A 14,756-nucleotide genomic window follows, 5' to 3' on the forward strand; every position below is an offset into this window, starting at 1 on the left:
CACTATCACTAGGTACTGATTTGAGTCAATCCTTGTGAGACCATCAGAGCCTCCTCAGTTAATTATACACAGTATTTTTGTTTCTACATTCATACATTTGTGAACCATTTGATACATTCTCCTGATCCCATTCTCCACTAATATTCACATGTGTATATATAATCTCCCTCGGAAGCCTGGACTATTAAAATGTAAAGGCCTGTCTTGTACTTTATTTACATTTGTCCTCTACATGCTGAGAATGACTCTGGGCAAAGAATATATATTAACGGAACATTTATTGTATAAATGAATGAATGAATGTGATTCTTATGCATATGCTAAATGTCAATGCCTTTCCTTTCTTAGCTTGATTGCCATTGTTTTCAAATATTGATTCTAAAATTGTTATTTGCTTTCATAAGGAGCTATTGATTGCATGTTCAAAATCAATAACAAACAAATTATCTTCAAATTTGAGAATGATAATGTCTACCTCATCAAAGTTGTAAGAATGCCAAATAGGCAATCATGTGTAAAGTATTTAGATCAGCACCTAACACACAGCACTTCGTATATTTTAGATAATATAAATATCTGTAATTCTGATACCTTCAATTTCATCTTTTTTAGGATTTGAAATGGAATAATAAGAGCCTGATTTGCAAAGTGGTATGTGGAACCTACTTAGCCACTGAGATAAGGCTAGGATTACAAATGAGTAAAGCACTACGATATCCATCTGTTTTGTAAAATCTGGTGAGAGCAGATTATCAAGTGTTTCATGTACTGCCATTTGTGAGCTCTGTTGCCTGTTGTATCTGGCTGTTGTTCTTTCCCTTCAGAAACACATAAAAATAGGCACATCTACAGAAATCCCTTCTTGAACCTTTAATCATGAATTTTGAATATTTAATCATTCTTTAATTCATTTCTTGAGTTAATATTGTTGAGTGCCTATTATGATAATAGCTACAATCATTGAGTACTTAACTACGTACCAACACAATTAGAAGCACTTTACATAGATTAACTGTTTTAACTGTTTTAATCTCTACCTCAACCCTATATGACAAGTGCTATTATCATCCTCATTTTTAAGATGAGGGAATTGAAGCACCTCTTTGTAAAGTGCATTGCCCAAGGTTACACTGGAAATAGTGACTCACAAGGAAGCTGTTGATCCACAATGAACAAGCCATCCCTACTCTCTTGCTGCCTCCCCTAGAGGAATTTGCTCTCCCAGACTTCCTTGCAGGCGGGGGTGGCTATGGGATCCAGATATGGCCAGATGAGCATAGTGTTCAGTATGACAAGCATGCTTCAGGGGAACCTTTTACTTTTTCACTTAATAGGGACCAGCATGCTCAATCTCCCATCTGCTCTCCACTTCTGCCTGCTTTGAACAGGAACACATTGCCTGCCATAGTGACCGCCATCTTGTTACCATTAGGGCATGTCCAAGCTAGTTGCAAAGATGCCACCTGATCTCATTGGGTTATGGAGCCAAAGCCTGCACCTCCATTGCTCCAGACTTCTATTTAGTGGGGATAAAACAGTACCTTTATTGGTTTAACTCACTCCATCAGCTTTTCTGTCAGTGTAGTTAAACATAATTATCAATGAAACAAGTTGGCTGAGCCTGGATTCCAAGCCAGAGAGTTTGGTTGCAGAACCCATGTACTTATCCTTCATTCTGACATTCTTCTCAAGTGTCCAACACTATTCCAGGGCCTGGGGTTGGATGGAGATCAGAAAGTACATAGTGCATAGCCTCATAATACTTGCAGCCTAATGTTTTTCGAAGTTCAAAATTATAAAGGAAACCTATATTTATAATTACAAATTGTGGCAAAACTATGCGGGGAAAGACTGAGTGCTCTGAGAGAGAATGATTCAGGGCCACTCACGATGAAAAGATAAACTGATGCTTGTTACCTTTTAAGATTTCTCTGAGGTGAGAGTGTTGGGGGAAAGATTCCATGGACATCTGGAAGCAGAGGTGGTGGGACATTGCTGGTGGCAAATTCTGGTGTGGAGTTGTTTCTATTCAGTGGTCAGCCTTTCTTTCCTTATGTGTGCTGTTGTCCTTTTAAATCTGAGCAGAAACAAGAGCTTCATTTCACTTAATATTCAGTTTAGACAAGAAGATGGCCATTTCCAAAACAAATGTTCTGTGGACATTTTGAAAAAATATTAAATAAGACCAGGCACAGTGGTTCACACCTGTAATTCCAGCAGTTTGGGAGACCAAGGCAGGAGGATCGCTTGTGTACAGGAGTTCAAGGCCAGCCTAGGCAACATGACAAACCCTGTCCCTACAAAAAATAAAAAATAAAAAATTAGCCTCACATGGTGGCACATGCCTTTAGTCTCAGCCACTTGAGAAGCTGAGGTGGGAAGATCACTTGAGCCTGGGAGGTCAAGGCTGTAGTGAGCAACCACTGGGCCACTGCACTTCAGCCTGGGAGAAAGAGAGAGAGAGAGAAAGGGAGGAAGGGAGGGACGGAGGGAGGGAGGGAGGAAGGAAGGAAGGAAGGAAGGAAGGAAGGAAGGAAGGAAGGAAACAATTAACAAAAAACATGCTCTGATTGTGCTGTGTTAGATGTGTCTGTGAGTATCTGCAAGATTCTATGGGTGGTGAGGCTGAGTAAAGCAGGAAATCTTGAGCTTGTAGTAACTGGCCTCGCTGTGCTGGTGGCTGACTGAGACTGTCTTAGTCTAGCAAGCCTGCTTGGTCATCTTGGTTTAGGACAGAATGCCATCCAATGGCTCATAATAGTCTCTTTGCTGTGAGTGTAACAACTCTTTTAAATTGCATAGGGAAAAAAGTCAGTGTGGTAGCTGAGTTAGTCACTCTCCTGCCCCTCCTACAATTTTCATGTCTGCTGTCCTGCTACATTCTTTTTAAGTCATAAAAGTTTTATTCACAGCCATTGTCACTGGAAAAGCTTCTTTGGTTCCTCTCAATGTTATGGCAATTTGAGAAGATAGTTCTGGCCTCACCATCACACTCTGTAATTCAGGCCATGTCCACACATCTCCTAACTATCCCATGTGTCATTGTGGCCCTTCCCAAATCTGTTCTGACTGAGCACCCAATCTCGGAGTGGCTGGAAGCTGGAAACACACACTAAGGAGTAAAAACCTACAGCAGAAATTCTCCTGGGATTAACTTTCCTCTGCCCTGAATGGGGGACCCCTGGATCTTAATCTCAAGAAGAAGTAACTCTTTTGAGCCCTTCCTATTAAAAGAATATTTCCTAAACCATATTCACATGCCGTCACTATAATGATTGCCAATTCTGTGGACCTCTTACATTTACCTTCTTGATAGTTTTCTTTGAGTAAACCAACTTTATAACAACAACAAATGCTAGCTTAATTCGAAATGATAAACACTGTCACATAATATCATGCTCTTTGGTATTTTTAATACACATAAAAATAATTAACTATTAAAATGAAATGTTTATCCATGTACCCGCTGACATTATTCTGAACATCAACACATTTTAATTCTGCCCTAAGAACATGTCTCCTGTTTCTTATTCTGGTTGGCCAGCTTTATGTCTCTAAATTCTAGTAGGATCCAGTTCATGGTTCTCTCAATTTCTTTCCAAGGGTCTGTTTGAATCACAGTCTTTTGTGTTTCCGTCTATTTTTTTTAAAAAAATACATTGGTTGGACTTTTCCTTTTGCAGCAGAGACCTCAGAGGTTACTTCTTAGGAAACAGAGCTGGGTCCTCAGAAACATCCTTCCTTCTTTAACTGGTTAAAAGGAGCCCCTCAGTCTCCATCTATTTGTTCATTTTTGAAAACCTTAACGATGCTGAGTTTGTATTTCCTCACGTTTCATTTTCTCCTAGTCAGAGGTTGAATTTAAGTTTGCATTTATCATAAATACTTCAAGGTAGACAGAAGAGACTTAAAGTTTTCTCCTCCAGTGTAAAAGTTGTAAGAGCAGTTAATTTCTTCTCGTAGTCTAAAATTAGACCTGGGAACTTTTGAAGGAGACTGTCCCTGAAGTTATCGATAGTGTTGATACGAAACAAATGATATTGCATGATAAATACTTATGTTTTTTAATTTGGAAGTTGCAATGAAGCATGACATATTTCTTGGTTGTGGAGACCACTTTTTCAAGATGAATTACCTAAATAGCTGCCTGGAATGTCGATGCAATCTGTGTATGATGTGAGCCTTACAGAAACTAAACAAGTGGAAGGGCATTGGCAACAAACCAGGGTTTGAAAAGAACTGCAGCAACTTATCCACATTTTGATGCGTTCATATTCCTCTTCTCTGCAGAGGAATATGAATGCATTTAAAATGTTAATGGAGGAATATGAATACATCAAAATGTGAATGAGTTGTTGCCCTTGGCTGCCTTTGACTCTGCACATTATTTGCTATTCCTACACTCGTCATGGCAGAAGGGAGACGTGAATCATTGCATCTGGCGTTGGTGTCCTCGTGTGTGTACCCTGAAAAAGAATCGCCCTGGAAATTCCCTTGGTCTTTTCTCTTTCCTACAGAGAGCCTAAACTAGAGGCCCATGAGCTGGGACCCTTACAGTCATAACTTAAGAGAGGTGATTCAGCCCATGGTGGGCTTTGTCCCATTCTTGCAGTCTTCTTGGTTGAGTTCACTGAAGGTTCATTTCATGTCAACTTGACTAGGTCATGGGGTGCTCAGATAGCTTAGTAAATAGCATTTCTCAATGTGGTTTGTGTCTGAATGCTGAATGTGTCTGTGAGGGTATTTTTGGATGAGATTAGCATTTGACTTTGCCTGCTGCAGATAGCCTTCTTAAATGTGTCTGGGTGGGTGTCATTCAATCCTTTGAGGGTCTGAATAAAAGAAAATGGTTGAGGATGGTTGAATGGGTCCTCTCAGCCTGACTGTCTGAGCTGAGACATTGGGGCTTCTCTTACCCTTGGGCTGGGAATCAGGCCTTTGACTTCGGATTGGAATTTGCAACACTAGCTTTCCTAGATCTACAGCTTGCAGATCGCCCATAGTCATGAAAGACAGTTCCTCACAATCATCTATCTATCTGTCTTCTATCTATCTATCTATCTATCTATCTATCTATCTATCTATCTATCATCTATCTATATCTATCTAATCTCCTATTTGTTCTTTCTCTGAAGAATCCTAATTAATACAAATTTCATCCACATGACTTTATTTACATTATCCCCTACCTAGCCTGCTAAATATATCACTTTGGAAGACAGTAGCCCTCGGCTCAACTGTCACTTCTGCTACTGCATGAAGATGGGGGTTTCTTCTCAGCACACCATGACAGGAGGTTATAGTTTAGCCTGTTGTCCAGGGGAAACCCCTGTGGTCTGCAGGCCACCATGTTCTGAGCAATGTTAATACTTTGCTGGGAGATACCCAATTCTGTTGCTTATCCTGGGACCTATGTAAATTGAGGGGATCTAATTAATTAGCTGCAATGTGCTTGTTATAATTTTAATGCGTACATGAATAACACATTATACCATGACTCCACAGTGACTCGAGAATCAAAGAGTGTCTTCTTCTTTGCATTACTTTGAAATCATCATGAGGCACCTCCAAAAGTGTGAAGCACTTATTAGCATCCTGTATAAGATCCTTGTTCATGGTGTCATCACTCTTCAACAGTGCAGGAAATTTGGTGTGATTTCCAGGGAAGGTGTTTTTTTTGTTTTGTTTTGTTTTTGTTTTTGTTTTTTTGAGATGGAGTTTCACTCTTATTGCCTAGCCTGGAGTGCAAAGGCGTGATCTCAGCTCACTGCAACCTACACCTCCCGGGTTCAAGCGATTCTCCTGCCTCAGCCTCCCAAGTAGCTGGAATTATAGGCATGTGCCACCATGCCTGGCTAATTTTGTATTTTTAGTAGAGATGGAGTTTCTCCATGTTGGTCAGGGTTGATCCGCCTGCCTCAGCCTCCCAAAGTGCTGGGATTACAGGTGTGAGCCACCACACCTGGTCTCCAGGGAAGATCTTAAAAGGACTATTAAAGATCCCTACAAATCACATCTAAGAAATTATTTTATATAGTAGAGACTGTGCATTAACTAAAGGCCTTTGCCTATATAATCAATTGAAGTGATAATATAAATTATGGTAACATGAAAATATACTATATTTTGTGTGTCTCAGGACTGTATGCCTTTTGGGTAATAGAGAAAGAAATGTATTAGAATCTAGAATTTGGAAAAAAAAATCATCGGCAGTCTGGAACCTTGTGCCTAGTGGAGTAAAATCAGTATGGATGAATGTAAATTCTGTAATTAGGTCCAACATTACTTTGCATCATGATAATGTGGCAGATGTAGCTTAATAATAACATGTGAGTATGTGTGAAAAATCCTAACATGATCTTTGATATCAGTAATTAGTGTACATCATCAGAACATCTTTGTTGAACAGGTTTTACTGGATGAAGACCTGTCTTGATATTTTAGGGATTAGGATCCAAGTCTTCTTCAGATTTCATGAGATGTTTTTGTCCCAAATATATATATATTGATTACCTTCTTTGTGTAGGGCAATGTACCAAGACAGTTACTATCATGAAATGTATGTGGTTCTTCTTTAGGATGTTGCAGTCAAACTAATGATTTTGAATGGCTAGCATTTAGTGAGCACTTAAGTGCCAGATGCTAAGCACACTAGAGGTATTGGCTCATTTCATCCACACAAGCTTTTGAATTAGGTAATGCTACTTATGACACCACTTATAGATGAGAAACACAGAGTCACGGAGAGGTTAAGTAACTCACCTAAGGCCACACGGTTTGAGCATGGTGAAGCCAGGGGTCCCACTATGCTTTCTAGCTCCAGAGCCAGCTCTATTCACCACTGGCCATTAATGAAGCGCCACTCAGCATGATCATGTAGAGCCATAGGGCCTGGGGGTTGCCCTTATGAAATAGTAATGAATACCCCTCCTCTATTTCTCCACAAAGGAACTAGTTAGCTGTTGATGCGCCAGTCCTAAACTTGCAAAATGCCTTTCTCCTTCCAACTATATCACCTGGAAAGCATGACTTCTTCTCCTTGCCAAGTTTTTGTGAATGTCTTCACAGGAAGGAAGAACACAGCTATGACTTACATAGTGTGGCTATAATGTGATGTATAAACATATACAGTTCTGGATAAGTGGTGGGCTAATGTATTTATGTGTTAGTAATTGTATTGTTTATCAATAATTTGTGGCTTCTTAGAGTCCCAGAAGCTTATCATATGTTATCAGCAGGGGATATACTCTTGCTTCCATAAGACTAAGAAAAGTACAATTATGGTCACCTTGACGGTAGTGCCTGCCAACTTCTCTCTGCAAGAATTCAGTTTTTCAGCTTTCAGTTTCAGCGGCACTCGGCACTAATGAGATGCTAAAGAATCATAAAAGAGATTTCACATTTGAAAGCCTTCCCTACACCCAAGGAAACATCTTGTTTCCAAACTTAGTCTGTGATGAGTAAGGCGAGGCTGAGTGTCTTCTGACAGATGTGCTCTCAGAGGAAATTTAAAGTTACCTGCTGCTTGCCTGGAAATATGCAGGGAGCTCCTTTCCTAGAAATAGAATCTGATGTCACCTCTGGAGAAAATCACTGGCTTTTAAATAGCAGTGAATTTCCTGGGTTAATATGCAACAGCTACAAAAAGAAGAGGTCTGATACCAAGGTTACCTTAAATGGTAGAATTTGCAAAGATACCCCAGGGAGCAATGGCAGAGCCAGAATTGGAACCCAATTACACTTGACTCCAAGATCCCTGTTAATCCACAATGGTAGGCATCGTCTTCCGGCACTGATATTCTCTACTGATAGATCACATGGGCTCCTTAGGGGCAGGGAACACATGCTTTTCATTTCAATAATACTTATTGGATATTTATAAAATATCTTCTAAGTGCCAGGCAGGGTGGTGAGTGATGATGATACACAAGATTGTCAAGGTCCCTGCTCTCCTGGACATGCCATCTTGAGAATAAGGACAGGCCAACAGGCCAACGAATGAATAGGTTATAACACACCCAGCCAGCATCAAAAACAGCAATGCCTTGCAAATAATATTTGCTCCACAAATTCATGTGGGATAGGATTGAGTGAAAAGAGGTAGGATGTGAAGGAAGACTGATGCTCACTGAGTTCTTGCAGCACTTTTACTTTGGCCATGAAGATGTCATCCATTCATCCTTTCAGTTGACATTTGCTGAAAACATATAGCTCACCGGACAGACACCATGAGTGGTAGTGAAGCTAAAGAGATCGATGAGACCGGAATCTCTCAGAGGGTCCAGCTGTCTCTCCAATGTAATGTCAGACAATTTCCATGGTTGTTATTGTCATGCAACTAAAAATATTTAAGAGTTAGCTTCAACTCACATGCAAATGTCATTCATTTATGGCACAAATAAGAAGACAAATAAATGCAAATCTAGGTCACATTCCATCCTCACAAACTTCTTGGTGGCATCACAAGAAGAAAAGAAACACACATTGATCTGACATGTAGAATTAAGAGAGTTCAGCAGAAGTGACAGAATCAGGACTCTGACGGCGAGGGGAGGAAGTTGCTGGGCATGGAATCTTGATTCCCTATAGTGCTGGAAGAAATCCTGTTTTAGGAAAGGTTTATTTATGTTTCTAAAAGGATCTGTATCATTAACCTATGTGCTTCCCTTTAAGCAAATGTTTAGAAACATCAGGGGCTCCTGCTTCTTGGACCAAGATCAGGGGACATCAGGTCTAGTGGTCCCTGATCAGCTGCTCTGCCCCAGCTCCAGCATCTCAGAAGCCCATCTTCCAGTCTGGATCTTGGAGGTTCATTTCAGTTCATAAATCCATAAGCATCTAAAACTGGAAGGCTTTCCATCTAACCCACTCTGCTCAAGACTTCGAGTGAATTTTTAAGACATGGGAGTAACAGGCCAATACTTTAAAACCACCTAGCTTAGTCCTTATGTTGCAACTCATCCTGCCGATCTTTGGAGATAGAAAAACAAGTAAATAATAGAATGATTATTTATATTCCTGGAAGAAGAAACTCAAAAACAAATAAAACTTAAAACTCAGCACTTAAAAACAATTATAAAGTGGTCCCAGAATACATGTAGTTCCCAATCTGTCAACTCTTCAGAATTAAAAAATGTACCAATGTAAGTTTTTTATTCCCTCTAGAGTTAAGCTCATAACAAAATTGGCCATACTCTCAATGAAAGAAAGAATTTGACCTTTAAAACCACATCCCAACATTCCAAAAAGTGAAATAATGCACTTGGTCTAAATTAGTTATGGGCGTCTCATTTCTTATAATGATGTTGATGGCGATGATGACTATAGTTATTGATATTAATTTTTACCTTGTGCCAATCACTGTGCTCAGCGCTTCCTCCACACATCTCACTTGACCTTTCAAATCATTCTATGGGTCTGACTCTAACATGATCCTCGTTTCACAGATCAGAGAGATTACTAAAATAAAGCCACTCAAAATGTTCTGGAGGTCAGAAGTCTGAAGTCAGCCCCATTGGACTAAAATAAAGCAGTCTGCAGCCAAGTTCCCTTTGGAGGCTCTATGGAAGAATCTCTTTCCTTTCCTTTCCATGCTTCTAGAGGCTGCACAGATTCCTTGGCCTATGGACCCCTTCTCTGTCTTCAAAGTCAGCAAAGTCAGCAAGAGTCTTTCTCATGCTGTCATCTCTCTGGTTCTGCCTCCTGTGTCCACTTATAAGCACTTCTGTGATTACATTCGACCCATCTGAGTAATGCAGGATAATTTCTGCATCTCCATTGTATTAGTCCATTTTCACGCTGCTGATAAAGACATACCCAAGACTGGGCAATTTACAAAGGAAAGAAGTTTAATGGAGATCTCACAGTTTCACGTGGTTGGGGAAGCCTCACTATCATGGCGGAAGGCAAGGAGGAGCGAGTGATATCTTATGTGGATGGCAGCAGGAAAAAAGAGTGCATGCACAGGGCAACTCCTGTTTCTTAAACCGTCAGATCTCCAGCATGTGAAGAGAGCACGGGAAAGACCCTGTGCTCTTTCCCTAGGAGGCAATTACCCAGGGAGGTAACTGAATCCCTGACGATTCAATTACCTCCCACTACATTCCTCCCACAACATGTGGGAATTGTGGGAGTTACAACTCAAGATGAGATTTGGGTGGGGACACAGCCAAACCATATCATCCATGTCCGCTGATTAGCAACCTTAATTCAATCTGCATCCTTACTTTCTCCATGCAAACTAACAAATTCATAGGCTATGGAGATTAGGACATGGAAATATTTGGGATGGGGTGGGGGTGGCATTACTTTGCATGTCACAAGCAGAGAACAACTGAGAGCTTCTAGGATTCCAGATAAGCATGCAGAATGAAGGAGGAGTCAGGTATCTCTGGAATTGAAGAGAGTGCAAATATGTCCACCTGGGCTTCCAGGCTAATTGCCAACACCTTGCAGGGAGCTCACACACACACTTTTCAAAGAATAGGTCAAGACTTTGTCAAATGTCAGCTAGTGTCAATTCTTAAGTTAGGAAAAACTTAGTTTCCTGCAACCCTTGCTGTCTTCATTGTAAAAACAACCTCTTTACTAGAAAGAATAGCCTTCTAAGATGGGACCAAAACAGTGGGAACCACCAGCACTTATAAACAGCTACCCTGGAAGGCTGGCCTGTCTTCTCTGCCATTTCTGTGGCCATATTTAATCCACTGATCAGATGACTACTGGTCAGCCTTGCTTCAGAATGTCCATGTGCTATATTACATATCAGTGCAATCGTCAAGATGTCGAGAGAGAGAATTTGACAGCCTCCATAGATGTGACTAAGAGCACCTTGTAAAGTCTGGTAAAAGAAGTCCAGTTACGGCTGAACCCTGCTCAATCATGACCCCTAGTGAGCACTGAAGGGGAAAGGATGCTTCTTTATGTCTTCAATTCACTTTGGAAATACTGTCCCAGTTTAGTTAACTGACCCTTGTGGACGGATATCCAAGGAACCAAAGGAATGCTTGTCAAGAGCAAAGGGGGAAAAAAGCATACTATCTTACCTTTTTATTCTGTTTTGCACATTACGAATGAACAAGGTGATGTCCTTATTCATTCACCTGGGCATCTAGTGTCAGACATCGCTTGGTGACATCAATATTTATTTATCGACTGAGTATGACTGTTGAATTGTATTCTTATAATAATCTCATGAAGTTGGCTGAGCAATTACTATCATACTTTCGTAAGAGGGCTTTGCCATTTGGAGTGATTGACTTACTGGAGGTCCCAGGGTTAGTGTCCAGAACAAGAACCATGGTCCCTGTATTAGAGACAGTGGTGGTTAAGAGCATGGGCCCTAGAGCCAGATCTCCTGAGTGCAAACCCCAGGTCTACCATATGTTACCTGTGTGATCTTAGGCAAAGTGTTTAGCCCTTCCATTTTTCAGTGTCCTCATGTATAATCTGAGGACAATAATGTCACCCATCTCATTTTTAAGAGGATTAATGAGCTAATATATGCATGGTACCTAGAACTATGCCTATATGCAATATAAATATGAAATCTTCTCATTCCCCAGCATCTTTTATCCTGCATAATATGACCCCTTTACAGAGATTGGGCATGGTGAAGTAAGCATTTAATATTCTCTCCTTATATACATTTTCTCCTGTTTCTCTTTGCAAACAACTCCTCCAATACCCCATGACTTCTGAAGGGCTGGATTCCAGGGTGGCCATAGATGAAACATTGCCAGCCAGCACTCCATCTTCCTGGCCAAAGTGAGTAGTTCAGAAATGGACATATCCAAATTTTACCACTGTGATCTGAGAGACCAACCTAGATACCCCTTTATCAACTAAGATGACCCTAACGTTAATGAAACAAAAGTTACCTACGGTTCCACAGTTCAGGGCTTGGCTGGCCTGGCAACTTCCTAAATTCCTAGGGCTCCAAAAAAGACCGCACTATCACTAAACTCCCTAACTGTAGGAGCTCTCAGGCAAATTCAATCAGTGTTGTACTTAACTCTGATTTATAACTCAGACCTCTACAACTCTGATTGGACGGAGGACTGGCCTCACAAACATTGTCTTCCGGTAAGCAACTGCAGACTTTAAGCTGGTTTATAGAGGCTGCACATAAACTGTCATCAAGCCCTATAATTTACCTTCTGATGTAAGAAGCCAAATTCCATATCATTTGAATGCTAAAACCCCTCTCCAAAGTGAACATGGATATATGTAACATATATGCTTACCCATTGTGCGTGCACCCAGTTCCCTGCATAAATATGTGTAGCTTTTCCTGGAAACCTTCTGTATATATATGACTCCACTGTGGGAGGTATAAAAGCCAACCTACTCTTTCCTTCTTCTGAGAGAGAGCACCTTTAGCACATGCCAGAGATATTTCTTCCTGATTTGCAAACTGATACCACCAATAAAACTCTCGTTTCTACTACTTAGCTATCCTGGTGGTCTTTGGAGAACTCCATGCAAAGACTTTGCTAGGATTATGCTAAAATTCTTGGGAAATGGGGTGCTTTATTAAAGCTGGGCTTTCTAACCTGAGAGGAGACTGCCAGGGCTATCATCAGAAAAGATGTAGCCCAGTGGTGATCCTAATAAATGTAAAGCAGACAAAAGATGGATGGAGATGAAAAGCTGGGCATATTGTGCATACCCAAGTGAGTGAGGCAAGGGTGGAGATGAGCTGACATGGGATTTGGCCAGAAGAGAGAAGAGAAAAGTCCATGATAATATTTAATAAGAGAGGAGGAAAACTGGGAGGCTTGCCGGTTTAGAGTGCCACATAAAAGGATGTCTGTTGTACAAGAACATCACTGGAAAATCAATACTTTGGAGACGACAAAGAGAAAAATGAATAAATTAATTCACAATGAAATCATAAAATATTCGATAGTAACAAAAGGCTAAAAATGTAGTCTAGAAGTCCAAAGTACAACATAAGAAACACAGTTCATAATCGTATTCTATGTTGGAAATTTGCTTGAGTTGAAGCACTCTCAACCACACACACAGAAAAGAAACATATAAAAGGAAATAAAGTAACTGTAAATATATTTGAGGTAGATGAACCAATTTTCTATTTCTGAGAAGTCAACAAGCACTTTTAATAATGTTTGCACCATGATGACAATGAGGCCTAGATTTGTACCAGTTAATTTATTAGAGTTAAACAAGCAAACAAACCCATATCTTTTTCTTTCCACTGGCATCTGGAGTCATATTGTCAAGTTTCTTTAGGTTCTAAGCAGCAGCTTATGAGAACGGCTTGTTTTGGTCAGTAAAGCATTGATACATGCATGAATAATTCATTCATAATTGCTGGCTGAAATTGAAAAGTTTGCAGATTTCAATGAAAGGCTCTATTTCCAACTTGTCTTGAAAAATTAGAAGCTCTATAATGCTAAGTGAAATAAGCCATAGAACAACAGATACTGCATAGATTCCACTTATATTCAAGGAATATCAAAAATAGTCAAACTCACAGAAGCAGTGAGCAGAATGGTGGTTGCCAGGGGCTGGGGAGAGAAGAAAATGTGGAGCTGCTATTCAATGGGTGCAGACTTTTAGTTATGCCAGATGAATGAGCTCTAGAGATCTGCTGTACAACATTGTGCCTGTAGGTATATCTTTAAAAATTAAGAAGATACATCTTATGTCAAATGTTCTTACCACAATTTAAAATGCACACACACACACACACACACACACACACACACACACACTGGTGCCACATCCTGCAGTGAGTGCTGGCTGCCCCTAGGAATGGACATTCTAATCCCAGCTAGGTGCACACCCTACATTGCCAATTAAATAACAGCAGATCTGCTTCTCTGATTGATGTTACCTGGCCTGTCCCTGCAGAGATTTTTGCTTTTAACTACTGCTTATTTATTTTCACTAGCACCTCATAAGATTCTCTGAGTATATAATGGGTCTTGAAAATTAAGCCTATCGCATAATTGTTAATTAAATGTATTTACATGTAATGAATAGCATTATTGTAATTTATCACTTGTGAATCTAGATTTTATATATAAGTGTTGTTTAGAGTATGGAGTAACTATAATGTCTTCACAACACTGGTGAGAATTGGGAGCTCAACATCCCAGGTTGTTCAGGACAAAGACTTTTATGTTCATGGATTCCAAATAGCTTTCCCCACGGTAGAATGAATTCAAAGTCCAATAAAGGAGTGGATTCTGTTGAATCATCCTATAATATTTAAGGGATTACTCTGCACCAGCTTGCCTCCATGAACCATGTGAGCCTGGCTCGATGATCAACTGCTTGACTTCTCTTTGGAGGTATTCACTAGAGTGTAAGTTTTAAAATTCAACTTTTCTTGGCTGTGGGCAGCATTAGCGTGCTTCTGCCAAGTGTTTTCAACATAGTTCTTTAAATAAATATTCTTCAACAAAACTTTGGAAACTGTGAATCCTATAGACCTTTTCTTTCTCTTTTTCCTTTGAAGAATTTCCTGTGCAAACCCTGAACACTTAAGCTTGTTATTTCAGTGTTTGTGTCAATGGCACATAATTAAAAATGCTTCTATGAGCAGCAGGCTCTGTGTTAGCAGTGATCCAAAGGATCCAAAGGATCCAGAGGATGCAAGAAGCACATTGACACCATATGTCAGGCTTTACCAAGGCAAACAGGTCTTGATCCCTTTTGTGGCAACCACTTAATGAATTAGGAATGCCTAGATCATTTTCTAAGCTAACATGTGCATGTGCTGATGA

The 14,756-nt window shown here is 40.2% G+C and overlaps 1 long non-coding RNA gene across 1 annotated transcript in view; it reads right to left on the reverse strand.

The window, feature by feature from the left end:
- Window positions 1-838: 838 nt before the first annotated feature.
- The window catches only part of LOC103876155, a 33,443-nt gene continuing 19,525 nt past the window's right edge, over window positions 839-14,756 (reverse strand). Inside the window, exons 3-4 of the long non-coding RNA XR_004176250.1 lie at window positions 1,918-2,077; window positions 839-1,713 (exon numbers count right to left, since the gene is read on the reverse strand). This is a non-coding gene — a long non-coding RNA (uncharacterized LOC103876155). The remainder of the gene's footprint in view (window positions 1,714-1,917; window positions 2,078-14,756) is intronic.

This window comes from Papio anubis, chromosome 9, assembly GCF_008728515.1.
Source record: "Papio anubis isolate 15944 chromosome 9, Panubis1.0, whole genome shotgun sequence".
Lineage (NCBI taxonomy): Eukaryota > Metazoa > Chordata > Mammalia > Primates > Cercopithecidae > Papio > Papio anubis.